This window comes from Hypanus sabinus, chromosome 23, assembly GCF_030144855.1.
Source record: "Hypanus sabinus isolate sHypSab1 chromosome 23, sHypSab1.hap1, whole genome shotgun sequence".
In the NCBI taxonomy this organism is placed as follows: domain Eukaryota; kingdom Metazoa; phylum Chordata; class Chondrichthyes; order Myliobatiformes; family Dasyatidae; genus Hypanus; species Hypanus sabinus.
The window spans coordinates 46082016-46105521 of NC_082728.1; the positions used below are offsets into that span (position 1 = coordinate 46082016).

General features: G+C 40.7%; 1 long non-coding RNA gene across 13 annotated transcripts in view; it reads right to left on the minus strand.

Annotated features, from left to right (window-relative positions):
* Positions 1-21444, minus strand: part of LOC132380175 (uncharacterized) — an 81603-nt gene extending 60159 nt beyond the window's left edge. For 6 of the 13 annotated variants that reach the window (XR_009507690.1, XR_009507689.1, XR_009507681.1 and 3 more), the window contains exons 1-2: positions 21306-21444; positions 5548-5649 (exon numbers count right to left, since the gene is read on the minus strand). This is a non-coding gene — a long non-coding RNA (uncharacterized LOC132380175). Of the gene's footprint in view, positions 1-3964; positions 4150-5547; positions 5650-8974; positions 9136-13843; positions 13926-21305 lie in introns of all 13 variants that reach the window. The other 7 variants (XR_009507688.1, XR_009507683.1, XR_009507684.1 and 4 more) reach the window with 6 other exon arrangements.
* Between the last annotated feature and the right edge of the window lie 2062 nt (positions 21445-23506).

The window sequence follows — 23506 nt, forward strand, 5'->3', positions numbered from 1 at the left end:
AAACTAAGAATAATGAATTATACAAGAAGCGTGTAGAACTTAAAACTAAATTTAATCTTCTGTATACTCAACCCGTCGAACGCCAACTTTTTGAAAGTAAGAGTCGCTTTTATATTCATGGTGACAAATCTGGTAAATTTCTAGCCAATCAGCTGAGGCGTTCCAAAGCCAAACAACATATTACAAAGATCTGGAAGGAGAATGGAGACTTTACATCGGATCCCTTAGAAATCAATGACGCATTTAAAATTTTTTATTCTTGACTTTATTCCTCTGAATTTCTGAATGAGAATATCTCTGTTGATCATTTTTTAAATAATCTGAATATTCCTTCACTTTCATCTGATTTTAAAGCTAAACTTAATGCGCCTATATCATCAGAAGAAATATCTTTTGCAATTTCTGCATTGTCTTCAAGGAAATCTCCTGGACCTGATGAGTTCCCCGTAGAATTTTATAAATCATTTTCTTCACTTCTTTCTCCTCAGTTATTCTCAGTATTATCTGATTCATTGAATTACGGTAAATTGCCACCCTCTTTTAATGAGGCATCTATTATTCTTTTATTAAAAAAGGGTAAAGACCCAACAGAATGTTCCTCTTATAGGCCAATTTCTTTGCGTAATGTTGATGTTAAAATTTTGGCCAAAGTTTTGCCTTATAGATTAGAAACTGTTATTCCCTCTATTATTTCTGAGGATCAAACTGGTTTTATTAAAAACCGTCTTCCTTTTTTTAACATTTGGTGTTTATTTAACATTTTATATTCACCTCCAACTGGGATTCCTGAATGTGTTATTTCCCTCGATGCGGAGAAAGCATTTGATCGTATAGAGTGGAACTACCTTTTTGCAGTTTTAGAAAAATTTGACCTCGGTCAAAGTTTTATCTCTTGGATCAAATTGCTGTATCTGTGTCCCACTGCCTCTGTTTTGACTAATTTTCAGAAATCCCAGTTATTTAACCTCAAACATGGCACCCGTTAGGGATGCCCTTTAAGTCCCTTTCTCTTTGATTTGGCTATAGAACCTTTGGCGATAGCATTTCAAAATTGTCCTGAATTGACTGGGATTTGGAGAGGGGGTGTTGAGCATAAAGTTTCTCTTTATGCTGATGACTTATTACTCTTTCTCTCAAATCCGTCTACATCCTTACCTCCAATGTTTTCACTTTTTGACCAGTTTAGCCAGATCTCTGGCTATAAACTTAATTTACATAAGAGTGAACTTTTCCCAATTAATAAAGAAGCACAAGAATTAACATTCTGTTATCTCCCTTTTAAAGTAGTTCATAATCAATTTACTTATCTTGGGATTACAGTCACAAGGAAGTTTAAAGATCTTTTTCGTGAAAATTTTGCCAATCTTTCATACACTATAAAACAGAGTCTGTTACAATGGTCACCTCTATCTATGTCTTTGGTAGGTTGTATTAATGTTGTTAAAATGTATGTTCTCCCTAAACTTTTATATTTATTTCAATCAATCCCAATTTTTATTCCTAAATCTTTTTTTGATTCCTTAGACTCTATTATTTTGTCATATCTGTGGAAGAATAAGCGCTCTAGAATTAATAAAGTTTATCTCCAAAAATCTAAAAAAGAGGGTGGCATGGCTTTACCTAACTTTTGTTTATATTATTGGGCAGCCAATATACGTTGTGCTACCTTTTGGTCTTTTTTCCATGGCCAACCCAAGTGCCCGAATTGGGTGGCAATGGAGTTGAGTTCCACTAAAGATTTATCTATCTCTGCACTTCTTGGCTCTGTACTCCCTAGTAGCTTGTCCAGATTAATAGTTAATCCTCTTGTTAGACACACTTTGCGTATATGGGCTCAGTTTAGGAAATTTTATGGTTTCCATGGTTTTTCCTTTTCTAGCCCTATCTTACATAATCACCTTTTTTTTTACCTACTACGTATGATTTAGCATTCCATGATTGGTATAGGAAGGGCATTAGACATTTTGAAGATCTTTTTATTGATAATCACTTCGCATCTTTTCAACAGCTCCCTGCTAAGTTCAATCTGCCCAATGCTCATTTTTTTAGATATCTCCAAATTAGACACTTTATTAATCCTTTAATTCCTAACTTCCCTGAAATGCCTGAGAAAAATGTTATGGATTTATTTCTTTCTATTAATCCACTAGGTAAAGGTTTAATATCATTTATTCATGATAAATTAGCAGCCTTACGACGTGCCCCTGTGGATAAAATTAAAATGGCATGGGAGCAGGATTTAAATACCTCCTTATCTGATGAGATTTGGGACTCGATTCTCAAATCGGTTAATTCAACCTCTCTTTGTGCTCGCCATTGCCTTTTATAGTTTAAGATTGTTCATAGAGCCCATATGTCTAAATCTGAATTATCTCGATTTTACCCTAATATTAGTCCTCTTTGTGATAAAGGCAAAAGGGGCGAGGCCTCTCTCATTCATATGTACTGGTTTTGTCCTAGCTTGGAGAAATTTTGGAAAGATGTCTTCATAACGTTATCGTATATTCTGAATCACCACCTAGAACCTAACCCTTTAATTGCTTTGTTCGGTTTTTTGGGTGAGACAGATTTACGTCTGAGTTCGACTAAGTGTCGAATATTATCTTTTGCTTCTCTCCTGGCTAGACGTTTAATCCTCCTTAGATGGAGAGGTGTTGCCCCGCCAACACATGCTCAATGGCTTAATGATATTATGTCCTGCTTAGACCTTGAAAAAATTCATTATTCAGTTCTTAATTCGGATATAAAGTTCCATAAGGTCTGGGGACCTTTTATTGAGTACTTTCATAACCTTCCTCTTAACCAAGGTTTTTTTCCCGATCCCTTGCTTTCAGCTCCTTTTATTTGGTAGTAGGCGTTAATATCTTTTGTTGCTAAGTGTATTTACAGTTTTGGGGGTTTGAATGTCCTGATTTATATTCTCTATGTTGTGTTGTGGTTGGTCTGGAGTTCTTTTTTTTTGTTGCGGGGCTTGGGGAGGATACTAATTTTACATGACTTCAATTTGGGTGCTTTCTCAATTATCTTTTTTTTGTACCATATTATTATTGTATGTTTATATTTGCACTGTATCAATGTTCTTCATTTTGATCTAGGGTTTTTCTATCTGTAACGATGTAGAAAATGTATAAAAAAAACTAATAAAAAAAAGAGAATGTCTCTCTACTGCTTGCAGTAGAATGTTTGACTTGGCCACTGTATGTTTGGTTTCACGGATCAGATAGTATGAACTATTCAAAGAAAAAATCCAAACTATCCAAATAATCCATCAGGATTTGAAATATTTTAAATTTCATTAAGTAGCCTCTCTGCTTTGCAAAGCAGTTCTTTTCATCTGTAACGTCTGCACTAACACATTTTAATATTAACATGGCTGTCATGCTACTATTAATGTTCAAAGTTAGGTGGTAGGAAGACACAAATAGTCCTGAATATATGTTCCTCTTAGTAACAATGTGAATGCATTGTTGAAACCATTTCCAAAGCAGAATCAGATAAGCACAGCTGTACCGCCTTTAACCTCCAGGGGGCAAGAAAGATCAATGCAAAACAACAACAACAAATAAAACTAATCAAATCTCTTTCCAGTGAATGTAATGTAAGTTTACACCAGAATATTAAACCTTCTGAATCTCTTTGTTTGACTTGTAAAAGTTCATCTTAATCTTTATTTTGAATTGAATTGATTCAAGGAGACATCTGGCTCACTGGCTTTTTGCTTCTGTTTCCTGACATCAACTTAAAGTGTCTCGCCCACTTTTGATTCACAAAATTCAGTAGGAAAATTTATCATACCACTATGTAACATATATATAATAAACAAAGTGAAGTGGACTGTTAATATGAGCAACATCCAATAGTTCAGAAATCAGTTCATCCTGTGTCAGAGTGCTGAGGGTGCCAGATTATTTGAATTTTTATATGAAGCTGATTTGAGACTGCAGTTCATGAACTGTTTATTTACTCACATCTCCTCCATGTTATCCTGTTCCCACCATCAAATCCTCACAATGCTCTTGCCCGTGGCTTTCTCCTTCTCGTGTTAATCTCCTCTTTCAATGCCATTTACTTTACCCTTCTCTGTGTGTTCTGGGTACATTCAGTACTGTGCAAAACTCTCATATAGCCAGGCTGCTGAAGACTTTTCTACTTTAAAAAAAAATTATTTATTAAATTTTTTAAGACTTTTCTACTGTACTGTATTTGTCAATGTGGTGTGGAGTGCAAGTCTGTAAATCTGTCGGGATCAACAGATGTTGGGAATAGCAAGGGTGGAGCGCAGTGGGAAGGGTGTGGGTCAGGTGGCAGAGAAGGAGTGTCGGGGTGGGGGCTGGTGTGGGTGCAGACACACAGCCCTGAGACACCAGGAAAGGTCATCGCATTTCAAACAATTGCTTTGTTTGATCATTACAGAATGTCTCTCTGGTTCTTCTGGCTCCCCACACTCTCCCTTCCCCTTTTCCCAACCCTGATTCCCCTCTCCCTGCTCCCTTCCCACTCTCAGTCCACAATAGAGACCCAGATCAGAATCAGGTTAATCATCACTCACATATGTCATGAAATTTGTTTTTTGTGACAGCAGTACAGTGTAACATATAAAATTACTACAATACTGTACAATATATTAGGGACCCTAGCTAATGCGTGCCTAAGACTTTTTCACAGTACTGTATATTTCTCTGAATTCTCTAGTGAATGTAACATTGAGTCTTATGGCAATGATTCTTGTAGAATATTAATTCACTCATTTAACTCACACCAGTTTCCTGTAAGAGTAATTAGCCACTTATTTCCCAGTTCATTTCTGTAGCCCTGCAATTTTATTTCCTTATACCCGTCAAATTTTCTGTTGAAACAATCTCAAATCAGAGTCCATCCTCTCGGGCTGTTAGTTTCAACTCAGCTGCTGAATTTCAGATCATGATGTGTAGTAATAACTCATGCTTTTAGACTTTCTGAGAAATATCTGCTTTGCCAGGTCATTTTAAAATTAGGAACCTATTGAGTCACCTCTTGGACTTCTTTTTTTTCACAAGAAATGATTGCAGCGATGGGTGAATCCTGAAGGTCAAGTCCCAGTGTGTGCTGATAGCATTAATAGGAATGGAATCAAGGCAAATCTGTTGGTGAATTAGCCTGACGAGTTTCAAAATCAGATAACAAGTGCATAAATTTGGATTTACAGAGTTGAGTGGCGTCAAAAGCTAAGTTGTATGTGCGTATTTGTGCCCTCTGCATATTGAGCAGAGAACATGCCAGATATCTGATACCTGATCCTTGAAATGGTTTTGGTGTCTGGTCAGAGATCATTGCTCTGTTGATTGGCAAGGAATATCATTGTACAGGCAATATAATGAGTTGATAGCATTAGTTAAAACTAAGTATTCTACGTACTTGCCTCCTTTGAAGAGCATTAGTAGCAGTGATAATAGTCATTTCAAAGTTTATATTGAAAGGACAATTAATAAAGACGGGTACAAAAATGGGAGGGGGGGACTGCTTTAGGTTACTTATTGATGACATGACCAGCCTGCTTTGTGTTCTTACCTTTGCCCACATCAGGTGTCAGTCACTGATTGCATCCTCAGTGAATTTCCTCCACAAACGTGTGCATGGAATATAGACCCCATTTTGGAGCTCTCTCAGAACCTGTGATACACAGAAACTGGTATAAGCAAGCCAAGCTTTAGCACCAGCTCACTCAACCCCTTCCCTCAACCCCAACCACGTCCACTTCATACCTTATGGCCAGTTGTTAGACAAAGTAATAGATGAGTTGTTATTTTAGGAATGCTAATAATTTTCTTGGAAACTTTACTATAACAGACAGTTGAGATAGTTGATTCCGAGTTAATAAAAAATCAAAGTCAAAAAAGAACTGAGGCAAATCACCCATTACTTTCATATTGAAGTCAGCCAAAATACTCTGCAGTTGAAGCTAAATACAACAGAAAACTGGTTGACAGACTAAATAATGGCCACGTTGCAGCAGAGAATGTTTGTGCATAAAAGGGTTGTGAAAATGCTTTAGCAGAATACAGAGAGAAAATAGATCAGGACAAATCATGGACACGCTCAGAAGAGTGGCAGACAACGCCATAAATATTGAACAAAAACAAGGAGATAAAACTTCAACTTTGGTAGTCTAATAACATCAGCTGCTTAGAGTATAAAGCTGAGAAATGTTTCAGCCCATGAAATTTCACCATAAATCAGTACTGAACAACACCAGAATGACTAAATCAATGACATTCAATGTGTCTTCAGAAATCCCAGGAGTTGTTTGAACAACATGATGGTAAGCCTACATTCCTGAGCAAAGCACAACCTTGCCTTTGTATTCTAACATGACCAGAGATCTGCAAACTACTTGCCTTAGTGTGGCAGAGCCCATCCTGGTTAGAATACAAACCAGGATACATCCTGGCTAGGGAAGCTTTGACAAAATAAAAAGAGACCAAAAACATGAAACTTGGGAGCGATGGCCTTGAAAGCTTCTTAGTGGAACACTGAATGTTTAAGGACAGTTCTTGTGATCAAGGCTGACAGATTTAATGCCCGGCTTCTGTGTCAGAGAAATGCAAGAGATACATCAAGCATGGTGAGCAGGTCCAGTAAGATCATTCATATATGCTCAGGGCATTGGGAACAAGAAGCAATCTTGAAGAATTTCCTGAAGATTATTATGCATGCAAGTGATTAATGATAAAAAGTTCTAATTCAAAGTATATTAAAGCAGAATTGGAATTGCGGAAATAGGATTCCACTGTTTGTCTTTATGATCTTTAAATTTCACTGTATGTTAACATGCATTGTACATATGATAAATAAATCTAAATCTGAACTCTGAACTAATGGGGAGAAGCATGAAACTGGTAGCGAAGAGTAAGCTTACAGATTCAGAGCAGAATTATTATGAGTCACTGAAGTAGTTTTTGGGCTTTTTGCTTCATGACGACGTAGATAGAAAAAGACCCAGACTGAAGAAAAAAAATGTGACTCCACGGCTGTCCTAAGAACCTCCTTCTGATGGAAATGGGAGCAAAGGACTTGTCTGGGGGTCTGGAGTCAGAAACATGGATGAGATGACCCACCCATTGGAACTGATTGATGATGAGGATATTGGTTTAGGAAATGACACTGACATTGGTAGACACAAGTCCTTTACCAATATCAGTGTCAGCAGTGTGTACTATCTACAAGATGCACTGCAATAACACACCAGAGTTCCTAAGGCAGCACCTTCCAGACCCACGACTACTACCATCTAGAAGGACGATAACAGCAGATACCTGGGAACACCACCCCTTGGAAATCCCCCTCCAAGACACTCACCATCCTGAATTGAAAACATATCACCATTTCTTCATTGTTGCTGGGTCAAAATCTTGAAATTCCCTCCCTAACCGCACTGTGGGTGTACCTGCACCTCAGGGACTGCAGCGGTTCAAGAAGGTAGCTCATCACCACCTTCTCAAGGGTGACTAGGGATGGGCAATAAATGCTAGCTTAGCTGATGACAACCACATCCTGTAAATTAATAAATTAAAACAAATAGAGATTCTGCAGATGCTGGAAATATTGAGGAGTGCACACCAAATACTGCAGCAATTCAGAAGATCAGGTAGAATCTACGGATAAGAACAAATACGCAATATTTCACCCAAACCCTTCATCGGGACTGGAAAGGAAGGGGGCAGAAGCCGCAGAGTTGAATACAAGCAGTCAAGTGATAGATGAAAGCAGGTGAGGGGAAAGGTGGGTGGCTGGGAGAGAGGTGATGAAGTAAGAGTCTAGGAGGTAATAGTTGGAAGAGGTAAAGGGTAAGAAAAGGAATTTAATTGAAGAGGAAGTGGACCATGGGAGAAAGGGAAGGAGTAGGGGAATGGAAAAGTAAAGAAGTGGGAAGGGGTGAGGGAGAAATGATTGGAAGTTGAAGAAATCAGGTTGGGGGCTATCAGGATGGAATATAACGTGTTGAGCCTCCACCAGGAATTTGGCCTCATCGTGGCAGCGAAGCTGGCCATGGACAGACATGTCAGAATGTGAATAGGAAGACAAAATGAGCCACTGGGAGATCCTGTCTTTTGTGGCAGACAAAGCAAAGGTGCTCAACAAAGCTGTCTGTCGATCTGTTTTGGGTTTCACCAACGTAGGGAAGGCCATTCGTGGAATACTGAATACAATAGATGACCCCAATAGATTTGCAAGTGAAGTTTTGTCTTACCTGGAAGGACTGTTTAGGACCCCGAAAGGTGGTGAGGGAGGAAATGTAGTGGCAGGTAAAATACTTGTTACTCTTGCAGAGATAAGGTCCAAGAGGGAGATTAGTGGAGAAGGATGAGTTGACAAGGGAATCACATGGTGGGAGATCCCTATGGAAAGTAGAGAAGAGGAGAAGGAAAGCTGTGCTTAGTGGTAGGATCCCATTGGAGATGGCATAAGCTATGAATAATTATGTGCTGGATATAGAGGGTCTTGGGATAGTGGGTAAGGACAGGATGATCTCTATCCCTGTCATAGCAGCGGGAGAATGGGGTGACAGCAGCTGTATAGAAAATGGAGGGGATGAGGGTGAAGGCAGCATTGATGGTGGTGGAAGTGAAACCCTATTCTTTGAATAAAAGAAGATATCTCAGGTAGGTAACCTGGCGAAGGGACTTGGAGGACTCGGCATAGTCAGAATTGGTGAATTTCTCTATGGCTTTAAGGTACCTGCCATGGGTTATTCATATCTCCAGAGCATAATAGGCAGAATCTGTGGTGTCTTATTGGGCGGAATAAAAAAGATCAGCCATGATTGAATAGTGGAGAAGACTCGATGGGCCAAATGGCTTAACTCTGCTCCTATGTCTTATGGTCTTATGTGTTTGTCTTTGATTGTCTATTTTCTCTGAGAGGTGCCAGAGACAATTTCACCAGAGTTTTCTGATGAAAACTACGCTATTCCAAAAGACGAGGCCAATATACTTACTGCAGCCTCCTCTCTGTCGCTTAACCAGCACCAGCTGGCAGCAATAGACTGGCAGAAATTAAGCAATGCACTACCCATTGGTGCATGTGCCACAGGTGGCAGTTCTTCTGGAGCTGAACATGCTTCTTGCCTGTCATGACCAGAACTGAGCGATTGCCCGGCTGCAGTGGGAAGAAACCATCATTGTGACTTTATGCGGCTTGAATTTTACTGCTTTTGTTTTCTAATTCTGGATTGTGAAGAAGGGGATCAGTGAGAGGGATGGATCGAGTTGGCTTGTTAACGGTTGTTGGATTGGCAGTTCAATGGCTTGGGAGATTACATGGAGGATGTAATTTGGAAGTGGGGAGTGAAATCTTGATTAGAAATGCGTGTATGTATTTTATTTCTGTTACTGAGAATGCTAGGTGGCCATGAATAACATCACAAGAGGATGTGAGAAGATAGATGACTTACAAGTAAAATAAACAGCTACCTGCTTGTACCTCACCTCTCTGCAAGTCACCTATCCTCTCACATTACGCTCAGTACGTAACACAATGGGAAGCTTGACAGCAACCCCTAAAGGTCAAAATACACATGAATACCTAACATATCCCTCCCCATTTATTTTAAAGGTTTCTCCCCCTTTCCATACAGAAACCAGCAAATGAACTATTAACATTTAATGAACTAATCATCAAATTCAACCAACAACAAAAAAACATTTTTTTTTCTGAACTCGGTAAAGAGTTTAGACGGCCTCCCTCACCGGACATAACCCTGAGGATTATTCTACCCCATGTACTGGGGGTTAATCACTAGATATTCAACCTGTCTGGAGGCTGCCTGTTCCTGGGAGGCTACCAAGGAGCCAGGGATGATGCCAAAGTCATTTTATCTCTTGGTGGTGTATGTACACTGTCAATCTTGGCGTGGACACCGTATTGTCAGTAGGGGGCACCTCAAAAAGCACATGCAATGGGGGAGCACTGGCTGTGTCATTTGATCTTAACAGTAGTTCTGCAGTCATTATCTCAGAATCATGTCCTATTTCCACAACAAGATTTGAATCAGGTAGATAGTGTTGGAATTCAGTAAGCTCAGAAGTGGGCAGCAGCTGATCAGAATCAGGTTTATTATCACCAGCATGTGATGTGAAATTTGTTAACTTAGCAGCTGCAGTTCAATGCAATACGTAATCTAGCAGGGAGAAAAAAATAATAAATAAAATACTGCATAATAATACACAAACAAGTAAATCAATTACATATATTGAGTAGATGATTAAAAATGTGCAAAAGCAGAAATACTGTATATTTAAAACAGTGTCCAAAGCTTCAAAGTCCATTTAGGAATTGGATGGCAGAGGGGAAGAAACTGTTACTGAATCACTGAGTGTGTGCCTTCAGGCTTCTGTACCTCCTACCTGATGGTAACAGTGAGAAAAGGGTATGCGTTGGGTGCTGGAGGTCCTTAATAATGGACGCTGCCTTTTGGAGACACCACCCCCTAAAAATGTGCTGGGTACTTTGTAGGCTGGTGCACAAGATGGAGCTGACTAGATTTACAACCTTCTGCAACTTCTTTCAGTCCTGTACAGTAGACGCTCCATACCAGACAGTGATGCAGCCTGTCAGAATGTTCTCCATGGTATAACTATAGAAGTTTTTGAGTGTATTTGTTGACATGCCAAATCTCTTCAAATTCCTAATAAAGTATAGGCACTGTCTTGCCTTCTTTATGACTACATCAATATGTTGAGACCAGGTTAGATCCTCAGAGATCTTGACACCCAGGAACTTGAAGCTGCTCACTCTCTCCACTTCTGATCCCTCTATGAGGATTAGCATGCGTTCCTTCGTCTTACCCTCCAGATGTTGTGGTTACTAGTGTGACAGGACAGGTTGGCACTGCTAATTCTCCCGCTATCCTTGCCCCTTTGCCCGGTTAGTCACTGCTCTTCGTTCTGACCCTGGTCTAGCTTTCCCAGTAGTTCACACACTTTTCCCTCCTGTTCTGCAGTTCTTGGGAGTTCACCATTTACACACCCCAACACTAAAACAATCGCTAGCTTAGCTAATCAAAACAATCCCTTCAGTTAACGTACTCTGCTGGTTTATAACTCATAAAAATAAGGATTCTAGACACAGGCATTCCAAGCAGTCTCACTTATTTTCACTCACACTGTTACATTAGCTTGTACACAGCAGAACGGTCCCCCAAAAGACCTGAGGGCACAGTTCATGATGTCCTAAATAATGCCTGGGTTAGTGGGAGCAGGCGCATTACACCCTGCACAGGCAACACCACTGTGGGGGGGGGGGGGAGAATTATTTTTTATATTCATCTGAGCATGTGGACACCATTCTATGGGTTTAACTAAGGCATTTGTTGTGGATTAAAACTGTATGGTTTTAGAATCTTAGAGTCTAAAATAATTAATATGGGTTGGTCAAGTGATTATCCTCCCTCCGCTCAGACTGACAGTAAAATTCCCTGTTCCTTCTTGGCCAGGTGGTGGCAGATTTAAACCTCAGTCTGGCTTTCCTAGAGAGATGTGGAGTTTGCAAGGTATGTTGTGGAGAATGCCTCTGTACATTTGTAAATTTCTGTACATTTTTTTTCATTTGTCTACTTGTAGATTTTCTTTTCTTCACAACTTTTGAGCCGCTTTTACTGGACAACTTCCTATAACAATGTACGGTGGAAGTTTCTTTCCCTATTCATTAACCTCTATTGTAACATGCACTACTCCCCTGACTTCAAAGTCAACCTTATCCCTTCTGGGGTGAGTTGCTGTAATTTCACCTTGTCTCTAACCCCAGTGATACTGCAGCACCCACGTACATCAGCATCCTCACTGTGGCCCTATCCAACTGCTGGATCACCCACTGCTGACTTTGTGTCCTGAACTGGGTAAAACATGCAAAGCTTCTTCAACCACAGAGTGAGAGTCACACAGTCCATTTTCAGTATGTTCCATCTTGTTCATATGTTTCTTTGTTTTTCCTAAGTAATTTTCTTTACTACAATTGTTTTGGTTGACTGTGCCTTTTTACTTTTTCAGGCACATTCAATATGTCCCTTTTTTGCCATGGCTTTGTCAATTTAAATCCTTGTACCCGCTTTCTTTTGCTGGATGCCCAGTTTGGCCAGAATGGTAACATCAATTGCCAATAGGTGTCATGTTCTTAAAGTTAGTCGAAACTTTATGAATTTGGGAAGATGTGCTTGATAGCTGTGCTTCTTTAGCTGCCACTTCCGTAAATGCACTATTCTCAATTGGCTTCTGTAATGTTTATCTGTCTGCTGTAAGCAAATGTTTCTGATTTGCCTTCCTATGCAGACCACATTCAAGTCTGCATGTAACAGTGACTGCCCAAAATCACAGGGTGGAGACACTTGCTTCAGCACCACCACAAACTGCGAAATAAACTTTCCTTCCCCTGCAACACGAGTGAATCTGCAGATGCCGGAAATAAATAAAAACACAAAATGCTGGCAGAACTCAGCAGGCCAGACAGCATCTATGGGAGGAGGTAGTGACGATGTTTCGGGCCGAAACCCTTCATCAGGAGTGAAACGTCATCACTACCTCCTCCCATAGATGCTGTTTGGACTGCTGAGTTCTGCCAGCGTTTTGTGTTTCCTTCCTTCTGATTGCTTTTATGAAATCTAAGCTTCACAGCAATTATCAAAGGAATAGTGGCTGTCACAAATCAGCAACAATGAATATATAATTGAGGCAGGTTTTATTTATAACAAATAAACATTTATTAAACACTGCTAAAAAAAAGTAAACAAACGACTAACTTAACCGGAAGTCAGCTGCTGTGCAGCAGCTTGAACAGTTCTTAAAGTGGAGAATGCAAAAAAAGTTCTTAGAAGTAGTAAATGCGAAAGTCCAAAGTTTTACCCAGTCGCTTAGGAGAGACTTCTTGAGATAATTTAAGTTCTCTTTCACGTCGTGTTACTGCTGTTCCCAGCTGCAGTATGCTTTTCCCGGAGGATTTAGGATCAAAGGAAATAAACCGCTTAAAGGCACTGACCTTTCTTTGGCGAAACTTTACCCGACCCTCTATTCTTCTGGCAGAACATATGCATAGCTGACGAATTCCTTCCGACTGAGAATCAAACAAGGTTGAACCTGCTTTACCGTCGAAATCAACTTTCCTCGATCTTTAACTTCCCAAACTTCAAATCTTCACTCTGCAATGACTGGACTGGCAGTATTATGGCAAACCTGCTGGCAATAACCTTTGACTTAAGGCAGAAAGTAAAACTCCACTTTTAAGTGAAGCTGCGTCATAACATCGGAATACGCAGCAGCATGGAGTCACTACCAAATTCAACCACGGACTGCCCATGTCACAGGGTGGGATAATCTTTTTATACCCAGTTGAAAAAAAACTATCATATAACCTCTCACTGGCAGGAAAATGATGTCACTCCCCCATCTCAAGACCATTATCTCATCTCCAGTCACTACCAAATTCAACCACGGACTGCCCATGTCACAGGGTGGGATAATCTTTTTATACCCAGTTGAAAAAAAACTATCATATAACCTCTCACTGGCAGGAAAATGATGTCACTCCCCCATCTCAAGACCATTATCTCATCTCCAGTCACTACCAAATTCAAACACGGACTGCCCATGTCACAGGGTGGGATAATCTTTTTATACCCAGTTGAAAAAAAACTATCATATAACCTCTCACTGGCAGGAAAATGATGTCACTCCCCCATCTCAAGACCATTATCTCATCTCCAAACACCATCATGCTCCAGTGAAGTTACCTAGTCTTATCCATCTCCCTCTCCCTCTCTTACTTGTTTTATTTAACCACGCTTTTCTCATTCTCTCTCCTCAGATTCTTCACTCACCGCGCTTCCTGCAGCCATTTTCTTTTAGCTCACCCACATTACACAGTGATACACAGCCAGCGTTGCACATGGACTTTTCCTGCTAAAGGGAACAAAGTAATGATTATCATATGAAGGCTTGTCACCTCATCACCAAATGTTGTGTTTGTGGTACTGGGAAGCTGGATGACTGTAAATAACACACGAGAGAAGCAGAACTGAGGAACAAGTATGCTGTTGTTTATTTTATTTATAATTTATCTACTCAAAATATCCTCTCATATTACGTTCAGTACCTAACACAAAGAGAAGCTTGACAACAATCTGCAAGGACCAAAATATACATAAATACATATCTCTATCCATAAAATAGAAAGAAACATAGAAACATAGAAAATAGGTGCAGGAGTAGGCCATTCGGCCCTTCGATCCTGCACCGCCATTCAGTATGATCATGGCTAATCATCCAACTCAGAACCCTATGCCTGCCTTCTCTCCATACACCCGATCCCTTTAGCCACAAGGGCCATATCTAACTCCCTCTTAAAAATAGCCAATGAACTGGCCTCAACTGTTTCCTGTGGCAGAGAATGCCACAGATTCACCACTATCTGTGTGAAGAAGTTTCTCCTCATCTCGGTCCTAAAAGGCTTCCCCTTTATCCTTAAGCTGTGACCCCTTGTTCTGGACTTCCCCAACATTGGGAACAATCTTCCTGCATCTAGCCTGTCCAATCTCTTTAGAATTTTATATGTTTCAATCCCCCCTCAATCTTTTAAATTCCAGCGAGTATAAGCCCAGTCGATCTAGTCTTTCTTCATATGAAAGTCCTGCCATCCCAGGAATCAATCTGGTGAACCTTCTTTGTACTCTCTCTTTGGCAAGAATGTCTTTCCTCAGATTAGGGGACCAAAACTGCACACAATACTCCAGGTGTGATCTCACCAAGGCCTTGTACAACTGCAGTAGAACCTCCCTGCTCCTGTACGTACTTGAATCCTTTTGCTATGAATGCCAACATACCATTCGCCTTTTTCACCGCCTGCTGTACCAGCGTGCCCACTTTCAATGACTGGTGTACAAAGACACCCAGGTCTCATTGCACCTCCCCTTTTCCTAATTGACCACCATTCAGATAATAATCTGTTTTCTTATTCTTGCCACCAAAGAGGATAACCTCACATTTATCCACATTAAACTGCATCTGCCATGAATTTGCCCACTCACCTAACCTATCCAAGTCACCCTGCATCCTCTTAGCATCCTCCTCACAGCTAACACTGCCGCCCAGCTTCGTGTTATCTGCAAACTTGGAGATGCTGCATTTAATTCCCTCGTCTAAATCATTAATATATATTGTAACAACTGTGGTCCCAGCACTGAGCCTTGCGGTACTCCACTACTCACAGCCTGCCATTCTGAAAAGGTCCCGTTTATTCCCACTCTTTGTTTCCTGTCTGCCAACTAATTCTCTATCCACATCAATACCATACCCCCAATACTGTGTGCTTTAAGTTTGCACACTAATCTCCTGTGTGGGACCTTGTCAAAAGCCTTTTGAAAATCCAAATATACCACATCCACTGGTTCTCCCTTATCCACTCTACTAGTTACATCTTCAAAAAATTCTATAAGATTTGTCAGACATGATTTTCCTTTCACAAATTCATGCTGACTTTGTCTGATGACTTCACCTCTTTCCAAATGTGCTGTAATCACATCTTTGATAACCGACTCTAGCATTTTCTAGCATTTCAGAAAGGGACCTTTTCTGAGATCAGTTCCTGAGCCTGACTTTTAAACCAAGTTACTTAGAGACAATATTGAAACAGAGTCTGTGAACATTGCTTCTGCATGAATGGTCCACATTGACGTGTCTGCTTCAATTAAATACCATATTAAATATCAATTGTTGTCCAGGCACATGCTGAAAAGACTTAAAATGTCTGGGCATCAGCATTTTAGCTCCAGGAACTGGAAGGACAATCACAGACAGTACCACTTGCAAGGAATGCATTATTTTTTGCAAATAATTTTCTTTTAAAATTAAATTGCACAGTGCATAAAAAAACATGGTGCAATTGGTCAGATTTCTGGACAACTTCTTCCAAGAGCAGAATCTGGCAGCAGATTCCACTTTTCCATTGTGATAACCTCAAATGGGTCAGCTAGGCATGCTAGGCATGTTATTGACTCTTCGTCATTAAACGTCAGAGAGTTATAGCAAAGTATGGCACAGATCTTTCTGCCCATCTGGTCTATGCTGGGCCATTTGAACAGCCTACTCCCATTGACCAGCACCAGGACCACAGCCTTCCATACCCCTGCCATCCATGTACCTATCTAAGCTTCTCTTAATCATGGAGATTCACCACTTGCACTGGCAGCTTGTTCCACACTCTCACAACCTTCTGAATGAAGAAACTTCCCCTCATCTTCCCTTTAAACTTTCACCTTTTACCCTTAACCCATGATCTCTTATTGTACTTCCACCCAACTTCAATGGAAAAAGCCTACTTCCACTTACCCTATCTAGATCCCTCATAATTTTGTCTACCTCAATCAAATCTCCCATCAATCTACATTCCAAGGAATGAAGATCTAACCTATTCAATCCTTCCTTATACCTCTGGTTTACCAGACCTAGCAGCCTGCTTGTAAATTGTCTCTATTCTCTTTCAACCTTATTTACATCTTCCCTGTAGGTAGGTGACCAAAACTGCAAACAATACTCCAAATCAGGCCTCACTTATGCCTTAAACAACTTCAACATAACATCTCATCTTAGTACTCAATATTTTGATTAATGAAGGCCAATATGGCAGAATCTTTCTTTATGACCCTATCAACCTGTGATGCCACTTTCAATGAATTATAGACCAGAATTCCCAGATCTCTTTGTTCTACCACAGTCCTCAGTGCCCTACTGTGTAAGATCTATCCTGTTTGGTCTTACCAAAGTGGAACACCTCACACCTGTCTCCATTAAATTTCATCTGCCATTTTCAGCCCATTTTTTTGGCTGGTTGAGATCCTGCAGCAAGCCAGGATAGTCTTCCTTGTTGTCCACTACACCCTCAATTTTGGTGTCATCTGCAGCTTAGGAGGAGGAGCTTAGGAGAATCAATAGTACCAAAGGGCGACTCCTTTGCTTGCATCTTTGGAAACAGCTCTATTTCCATCTTTAATATCTTTATTTTTTCCCTTTCAGGGTTCTTTTGAAGACTCTGACCTGGAGTTACACACTGACTATGGTTCTTCGTGGGAATGGGACCCGCTCTCAAAGTTTCATGACTAGCAGTCATTCGGCACACAAAGGGCGTGGCTTAAGAGTCCAGTTTGCCTTTGAAGGGCCGAGATCTCATGGCTAAGGAACCGGGTGGATCAAAGATTGGTGTCCAGACAGGAGATCGGTGTGTGGTGGGAGATGGAAGATCTAAGGCTGTGTGCCTGGAGACCAGAGATCTTTGGGCACAGAGCTTGGAAAAAGCAACACAAATGGACTATCAACATTGTAAACCAGTGAGTTGTTAGTTATGTCTCCCCTCTCGCTGTAAGATGGAGACGCCTCTTTCTCCTCTATTAGGGAGAGTGAAAGCCTGTGGTATGTCAAATACCAGGTTAACAAGTTGTCTTTGGGTACTGCAAGTCTGTGTCTTTGCTGTTGCTTTGCTCATGCTTGAGTGCTCGGTGGTGGGTGCCGAAGTTTTTTTTTTGCCAATGGGGGGAGAGGGAATCATTACTTGCTGCCACTTATGTGTGGGTGGGAGGGGAGCTGGGGGGGTGGGGCTTGGGGTTCTAACATTTAAATGTCATTCATTCTTTGAGAGCACTCCTGTTTCTCATGGATGGTTGCGAAGAGAAAGCACTTCAGGATGTATATTTTATACATTTCTCTGACATCAAATGTACCTTTGAAACCTTTGAATTTGTTAATCCAGTTAACTACGTTATCATCCAGATTATTGATATGGATGACAAGCAACAATGGACCCAGCACCGCAGGACCTTGTCAAATACCTTGCTGAACATCCACAACCTTGCCTTCATCTATTTTCCTGGTAACTTCCTTGAAAAACTCTCTAAGTTTGGTTAGACATGAGCTACAATGCACGAATCAACACTATCCTCAATCAATTCATGCCTATCCAAATCCTTATATATCAGTCCCTTAGAATACCTAAGGGATTCTTAGGTATTCTTACAATGAAAGCTAGAGCTGCAGCTTTTAGGTCCGGGGATACCAGTCACTACACAGAATCCAGGCGTGAACTCTGGACAGCCATTAAGGGCACTAAGAGGCAATACCGAACCAAATTAGAAGCCCAGGCTAACCAGAGGGATGCCAGTAGACTACTGCAGGGTCTAAATGAGATCACTGGGCGTAAAGAAAAGGCTGAGAATATCAATAACTGTAGCGCTTCTCTTCCTGATGAACTTAACATATTCTACGCAAGATTCGAACAGAAGAGGAGCATCCCACCCCCTCTGGATGAACCGGACCTGGTGGCATCAAGATTCATCGTCACCGAGGAAGACGTTAGAAGAGCCTTCCTGAAGATAAATCCAAGGAAGGCGACGGGCCCAGATGGCGTCCCGGGACGGGTTCTCTGGGCCTGTGCAAGCGAGCTAGCTGGAGTGTTTGCTAACATCTTCAACTGCTCCCTGCTTCAGTCTAAGATCCCCTCGTGTTTTAAGAAGGCAACAATAATCCCGGTGCCGAAGAAAAGCAAGGTGGCATGCCTGAATGACTATCGACCTGTAGCCCTGACATCAATTGCTATGAAGTGCTTCGAGCGATTGGTTATGGCATACATCAATCATAATCTACCGGTCAACCTCGACGCTTTGCAGTTCACCTACTGGAGCAACAGATCAATGGCAGATGCCATCTTTCTGGCACTACCTTTCTCCTTAGAACACCTGGAGAATAAAGACGTATATTTAAGGCTCCTTTTCATTGACTACAGCTCTGCCTTTAATACCATCATTCCAAATAAACTGATTCCTAAGCTCTGGAACCTGGGTCTTAGCACTCAGATCTGTAGCTGGATCTTCAACTTCCTCACAGACAGGACCCAGGCTGTAAAAATAGGGGACAAGCTCTCCTCTATAATCACTCTGAGCACCGGTACCCCACAGGGCTGTGTACTCAGCCCCCTGCTGTACTCACTGTACACCCATGATTGTGTAGCCAAGTTTCCATCAGACTCAATATATAAGTTTGCTGATGACACCACAATTGTAGGCCCTATCTTGGGTAATGATGAGTCTGAGTACAGAGAGAAAATTAAGAACCTGGTGGCATGGTGCAAAGACAATAACCTATCCCTCAATGTTAGCAAGACAAAGGAATTGGTTGTTGACTTCAGAAGGAGTAGCGGACTGCACAACCCCATCTACATTGGTGGTGCGCAGGTGGAACGGGTCAAAAGCTTTAAGTTCCTCGGGGTGAATATCACAAATGACCTGACTTGGTCTAACCAAGCAGAGCCCACTGCCAAGAAGGCCCACCAGTGCCTTTACTGCCTGAGAAAGCTGAAGAAATTTGGCCCGTCCCCTAAAACACTCACTAATTTTTATAGATGCACCGTAGAAAGCATTCTTCTAGGGTGCATCACAACCTGGTATGGAAGTTGTCCTGTCCAAGACCGGAAGAAGCTGCAGAAGATCGTGAACACAGCCCAGCACATCACACAAACCAATCTTCCATCCTTGGACTCACTTTACACCACACGCTGTCAGAGCAGTGCTGCCAGGATAATCAAGGATAAGACCCACCCAGCCAACACACCTTTTCTCCCACTTCCCTCCGGGAGAAAGTTCAGGAGCTTGAAGATTTGTATGGCCAGATTTGGGAACAGCATCTTTCCAACTGTGATAAGACTGCTGGACTGATCCTGACCTGAATCTGGGCCGTACCTTCCAAATATCTGGACCTGACTTGACTACCTTACTTTCCTTTTTCTAATTATGATTTATAATTTAAACTTTTATTATATTTACTTCAATTTGTACTTCAGGGAGTGCGAAGCACAGAAACAAATATCACTGCGATGATTGTATGCTCTAGTATCAATTGTTTGGTGACAGTAAAAGTAAGGTACCTTCCAATTACTTTCCCACTACTGATATCAGGCCTACCAGCTTATAATTTACTGGTTTATATTTAAAGCCTTTCTTAAACAGCAGAACAACATTGGCTACCCTCCAATACTCTGGCACCTCACCTGTCACTAAGATGATTTAAATAACTTTGGTAGGGCCCTAGCTGTTTCTGCACTTGCCTCTCACAAGGTCTGGGGATTTATCCATCCTAACTTTGTTTGCAGATTAATTTGCAGAGATTTAGTATGTCACCAAAGACTCTTGCAAGTTTCTATAGATGTATGGTGGAGAACATTCGTACTGGTTGCATCATCACCTGGTATGCAGACTCCAGTACACAGAGGTTCAAATTTCAAAGTAAATCGTATTTGTCACCATATGCAACCTTGCCATTCGTTTTCTTGTGGGCATACTCAATAAATCTATAGAATGAGAACCATAACAGAAGCGATGAAAGACTGTACCAACTTGGGCATTCATCCAGTCTGCAAAAGACAACGATCTATGCAAATACATAAAGAAAGAAATAATAATAAATAAGTAAACTATAAATATCAAGAACATGAGACGAAGAGTCCTTGAAAGTGAGTCTACTGGTTGTGGGAACATTTCAATGATGGGACAAGTAAAGTTGAGTGAAGTTATCCACTTTGGCTCAAGAGCAAGATAACTGAGTGGTAATAACTGTCCCTGATGGCAGCAGCGAGAAGAGAGCATGTCCTGGGCAATGTTTCCTCTAATTTTTAGTAGTTAGTATGTTCAAAAATCTTATGTTGTGCAGATTTTTTCCTATGACTAAAGTAGGTGCACACTGAATGCACACATGGCACAGTTTATGTAGGTTTACAAAATATTTGACATAAAGCTGCACAGAATAACAACAAAATAACATACATATTTAAGTCACTCAGTTATTTTTTCTCTCTCCTGTCTTTGGCATTTACCCATTCTTTGTAAACTCTGTCTGGACTAATAGAACTTCCATCCAATTGGTAGCTTTTGATTTTCATTAACATATCCAAATGACATTCACCCAAACGGTTTCTTAGCTTGTTTTTGAGTTGATTTGTTAGGCTAAAACCTTGCTCACAGTCTGTACTAGACGCAAGAAAGGTTCCCCCAATGTCCATCAACTGTGCAAGGACGCAAAACTGTTCATTTTGAAGTACAAATGCCACCATTTGAGCAAAGTTTGAAATCAGTTTGTATTTAATTTTTTCTTGCATGGAAAATTTGAAATCATTAAACTGTCTAACTGTTACAGTATTTTCATCTAGAAAATCATGATATTTTAGACATAAAGCATTAACTTGTTCATCGCCAAATGTGAAGTCACAATCTGCAATTTTACGGAGAAATCAAAAGCTTCTTGTACCTCATCTTCAGGAAACTTTTCTTCTAAATGAACACAAAGACTTTATAAAAGTCAGCAGCAAACATGTATCTACTGTGACGTTTTCTTCACATTGTTGGCTTAGCAAAACTTTAACTTCATCACTCCACGAAACATTGTGTCCCAGATACTGCTTTCTTATCTTGTTAATTTTGCCTCGTGCAAAATGAAATGAATGAATCCGGTGTCAGGCCACTCTTTTGCAGAATCTTGCACGGTGTAACCAGTTCATCAAAGACATCACTTAAAACCTGTAAAGCTACTTTGTATGTGACGTTTATCAATTTCTTTTGATAGCATTTAGCCACAGCTTCAACTTTAAACAAATTTGCATTTCTTTTGCGCTTCATGCCCTTTGCTTCTTTTGAATTCGACGTAGTGAATCAATACTTTTTTCAATTAAAAACTTAGTAAGCTATCTACAGAATTTGAAACAGATCTTTGTAAACTTTACAATACAAACACTGTCTGCCAAAGGTGGCTGCTGCCGGATACAGCTGTACAAACTGGAACAGGAAAGGTGACGTAAATTAATGATGTCTATTGTGGTATTTGAAAAACCGACTAACAAGTCAACAGAAACCTTCAGCTAAAAGATTACTTTCAGTAAGTATAATTATTAATTATTTCATCATTTTAGGTAACTAACCTTCTGTGCGCACATTAATTTCCTTTATGCGCTGGTTGAAAAACGTGTGTTCACGTGCACATGCACACAGCTTAGAGGGAACATAGGTCCTGGGGTAATGGGGTCGCTGATGATGGATGCTGCTTTTCTGTGACAGTGCTTCATTTATCCATGATGGATTGGGCCTGATCCACTACTTTTTGAACTACTGTTCAAGGACATTGGCTTCCATACCAGGCTGTGAAGAGCCAGTCAATATATTCACTATTGCACATCTACAGAAGTTTGTCATTTTTTTTAGATGAAATGTGAATCTTTGCAAACTCCCAAGGAAGTAGAAGTGCTGCCATGCTTTCTTCATAACTGCACTTACGTGTTTGCACCAGGTAGATCCTCCAAAGTAAGTACACAGAGGAATTTAAAGTTGGTGACCCTGTCCGCCTTTGATCCTCTGATTAGGATTGGCTCATGGACCTTCAGTTTCCTTCTCCTGAAGTCAATAATCAGCTCCTTGGTCTCGCTGATATTGGTGTTGTTGTCGTGGCACCACTTGGCCAGATTTTCAATCTCCATTCTGTATGCTAATACATCACCACCTTTGATTTGGTGCATGACAGTGGTTTTTTCAACAAACTTGAATATGGCGTTGGAGCTGTGCTTAGCCACACAGCCAGTAGAGTGTGTAAAGCGATTAGAGCAGGGAGGCTAAATACACAGCCATGTGGTGCACCTATGCTGATGGAGATGATGCAGGAGATGTTGTTACCAATTCAATCTGATGGGAGTCTGCAAGTGAGGAAATCTAGAATTCAATTGGTATTGAGGTCAATGTCTAGGAGCTTATTGATTAGTTTTGAGGGGATGATGGTATTGACTGCTGAGCTGTAGTTGGTAAAGATCACCCTGATGTATGATTATTTGCTGTCCAGATATTCCAGGATTGAGTGAAGAGCCATTAAGATGACATCTGCTGTGGACCTGTTGCTCTGGAAGGAAATCAGTCACTTCTCAGGCAGGAGTTGATATGCTTCATCACCAATCACTCAAAACACTTCACCACAGTGGAAGAATGTGCCACTGGACTACAGTAATTAAGGCAGGTTACCATACTCTTCTTGGGCACCAGTATAACTGAAGCTGTATATCAGACTGCTGAACTGAGCCATTAAGGACTGCAGAGAGTTGTAGATGGGTTCAGCTCCTCCACTGAGAAAATCTTTGAGAGGAGGTGCCTTTATCACTAAGGACCCTCACCATCTGGGACATGCCCTCTTCTCTTTACTACAATCAAGGAGAGTGCAGAGCAGCCTGAAGATCCACAGTCAATGATTCAGAAACACCTTCTTCCCCTCCGTCATCAGATTTCGCAGCAGTCCATGAAACTCATTGTCCTTTCTTTCACACCTTTTATTTAATTTCGTATGTTATTGTAATTGTGTGTTTTTGCACTATGTTGCTGCTGCAAACCAATGTTCCATGACAGATCCTTGGCTTTGAGTTCTTCATAAAATCAACACTCACAATACTAACCAGCTATTGCAAACTGCACTCCCAC